The sequence below is a fragment of the Gossypium hirsutum genome, chromosome A08 (assembly GCF_007990345.1).
Source record: "Gossypium hirsutum isolate 1008001.06 chromosome A08, Gossypium_hirsutum_v2.1, whole genome shotgun sequence".
NCBI classification, from domain to species: domain Eukaryota; kingdom Viridiplantae; phylum Streptophyta; class Magnoliopsida; order Malvales; family Malvaceae; genus Gossypium; species Gossypium hirsutum.
The window spans coordinates 56,558,288-56,561,854 of NC_053431.1; positions in this window are offsets into that span (position 1 = coordinate 56,558,288).

Genomic DNA, 3,567 nt, shown 5'->3' on the forward strand with positions numbered 1-3,567 from the left:
TTCAAGGGTGCAACCCGTGCTTTCCGTGGTAATCGACAATCTAATCTTCAAAACTAAGCCAACGTCTTTGTCCGATTCAGCTCGTGAGTCATCAAATTTGAGATTTTGATCGAAAATACAGGCACTTCACCAAATGTCGCCATATTTTAAGCAAACCGATGGCAGCTAGTTCGATCATGGTCGGAAATTCCTCTCGTGTGGCTTCAATTGTCTCGACCTAGCCACGACTCACCTTCTTGCATCAATACGCACCCAACCCATAGGGATGTCACTATAAATGACAAACTCTTTACCTGATTCGGTTGCACCAAAATTGGAGCTTCAGTCAAATGAGTTTTCAGGTGGTCGAATTTTCTGACATTTCTCCGTCCACTCGAACTTAACATCCTTTTGAAGTAGCTTCGTCATTGGTGTGGCTATCATCGAGAAACCTTTGACAAATCGTCGGTAATAACCGGCGAGCCCCAAAAAGCTCTGAATTCAGTAATATTTCTCGGAGGTTTCCAGTCAAGTATGGCTGAAATTTTGTTCGGGTCAACTCGAATACCCGACGCGGATACCACATGACCCAAGAAGCTACCTCTCTTAACCAGAACTCACACTTACTGAACTTAGCATATAACTGCTTATCCCGCAAATTTGCAGCACTAGCCTCAGATGCTCAGCATGTTCGGTCTCATCTCTTGAATAGACCAAAATGTCATCAATGAACACAACTACGAACCGATCCAAATACGGTCTGAAGATCCGATTCATCAAATCCATAAATACTGCAGGGGCATTAGTGAGCCCAAACGGCATCACTAAGAATTCGTAGTGACCATATCTCGTTCTGAAGGCAGTTTTGGGAATATCTGAATCTCGAATTCGCAACTGATAATAGCCCGATCTCAAATCTATTTTGAGAACACTGAGGCTCCCTTCAGTTGGTCGAACAAATCATGATGGTAACGATATTGTCTTATGTCACTTTATCAGCTGCATAGTCATGCAACCTCATGGTTCCGTCCTTCTTTTTCACGAACAATACTGGTGCACCCAAGTGAAACTTGTCGGCAAACTCTATCCGTTATTCTTGCAACTGACTTCAACTCCTTTACTCGGTTGGTGCCATACGATACTAGCTATCGAAATCGGCGTATTCCAGGTACAAGCTCAAACCAACTCACCTCCCAAAGTGTAAACCGTGATTCTTCCGGAAAAACATCCGGGTTTCACAAACCACCGGCACAGATTCGGGTTTCTTTTCTAATCTTTGTCATCAAGTACATACGCAAGGTATGCTTCGCACCCTTTTCTTACATATTTCTGTGCCAACATCGCTGATATTACAGCTGGCATCCCCTCCAAGTCCGCAGACTCAATTCGGACTACTTCGTTATTTGCGCACCTCAAATCAATAGTCTTGCTCTTGCAATTCATAATCGCATCATGCGCGGTCAACCAATCCAAACAAGGATAACATCAAATTCATCAAACGGCAAGAGCATCAAGTCCGCCGGAAAACAGGAACCTCGAATTTCCAGGGGACATTTCTTACACACTTTGTCGACAAGCACGTAACGACCCAAGGGATTTGACACCCGAATTACGAACTCAGTAGACTCAATAGGTAAAGTCTTACTGGATGCTAAGGTTTCTCATATGTAAGAATGAGTAGAACCGGGGTCAATCAAAGCAATTACATTAGTATCAAAGAGAGTGAATGTACCGGTAATAACATCAGGCGAAGAAGCATCCTCGCGGGCACGTATAGCATAAGCTCTAGCAGGCGCACGAGCTTCGGATCTGGTTATATCATCTCTAGATCCTCTCTGACCACCACCAGTATTGCTCGCATTTCCAGATGGTCTACCCCGAGTAGTGGTAGCACCCGGTCTCCCACTCTGATTTACATTCTGTTCCGACAACCTCGGGCAATCTTTAATGAAATGGTCAACTGATCCGCATTTGTAACAGGAGCGGTCAGGGAATCTACAACTCCCCGAATGCCATTTACCGCAATATCGGCATTTCGTTCTGTCTCGACGTTCATTCCCAACACTGGCGACTGAAGTGCCTCGTGTACCTACAAGGGGTCGATCACGATCTCGTCTAAAAAAAACCCGAAGTGCCTCTAAACTGGCCCGCATCATCCCGAAATCTCTTCGATGCCTGTTGAAGAGACCTTCCCGAGGATCTTTACGAAACTCTCCAGTTCCCTCATCAACTCTTTGCTTTTCTTTTCTAAGCTCTTCGGCTTTACAAGCTCGTTCAACAAGTACCACGAACTCTCGTATTTCAAGAACGCCAACGAACATTTTTATATCTTCATTCAGCCCATCCTCGAAGCGTTTACACATAATAGCTTCGGACGAAACACATTCCCGAGTGTATTTGCTAAGTCTAACAAATTTTCGCTCGTAATCAGTAACCGACATGGAGCCTTGCTTAAGCTCAAGAAATTCCTTCCGTTTTTGATCAACAAATCTCTGACTGATATACTTTTCCGAAACTCAGTTTGGAAAAACTCCCAAGTTACTTGCTCTCGGGGCACAACAGAAGTCAGAGTACTCCACCAATAGTAGGCAGAATCACGTAGCAAGGAGATAGCACACTTTAGGCATTCATCGGGTGTACAAGATAGCTCATCGAGTACCCGGATAGTGTTGTCCAGCCAAAATTCAGCTTGCTCGGCATCATCGCTATCCATAGCCTTAAATTCAGTAGCCCCATGTTTTCGGATTCTGTCAACTGGGGGCTTATTTGACCTTATTTGGTCAGTTACCGGTGGTATTGTAGGTGCGGGGGTAGTATTTGTCGGGAATGGAGGTTGTGGAACAGCCTTATTAGTTCGAATGTATTGGTTGAACCAATCATTCATCACGCTATAGAATGCTTGTCTAGCTTCATCATTCGGATTACTAGCATTAGGTTGAGAGTCTGCCGGCACTGTCCCTTGTGCGGGAGCAGGCGCTACACTCTCAAGATCATCAGCTACCTCTCGGTCACGATCGGGATCCATTACTATAAATAAACACATTTACAATTGTCAGAAATCACCACACTATCAAGTAATCACATAAAATGGCATGTATAGCTAGACCCAAAACATTACGGTAGTCCTAGAATCGACTAAACCGTAGCTCTGATACCAATAAAATGTAACACCCCGAACCCGAGTCCGACACCGGAGTCGAACACGAGGTGTTAACAAACTTTGAAAAATTTCCAGACACTGCCCAATCTGTGTACTAGTCGCTTTAAAAATCATATCTTGAGCTTCACAACTCGAAAATCAGTTTCATGATTTTTTCCTGAAACTAGACTCATATGCCCATCTACATATTTTTTTCTAGAATTTTTGATCAGGCCAATTAGTACAGTTTATTAGTTAAAATCTCCCATGTTACAGGAATCGACTACCCTGACCTTTGCGCATTACGACTTGGATATCTCCTTGTACAGGGCTCCAATACTGATGCTGTTTGTTTCTATAGAAACTAGACTCAGATAGGAATCTATACATATATGGTATGACTCCTATTTATCTCTGGTTAATTTATAATCAATTTCCAAAGTCGGAAC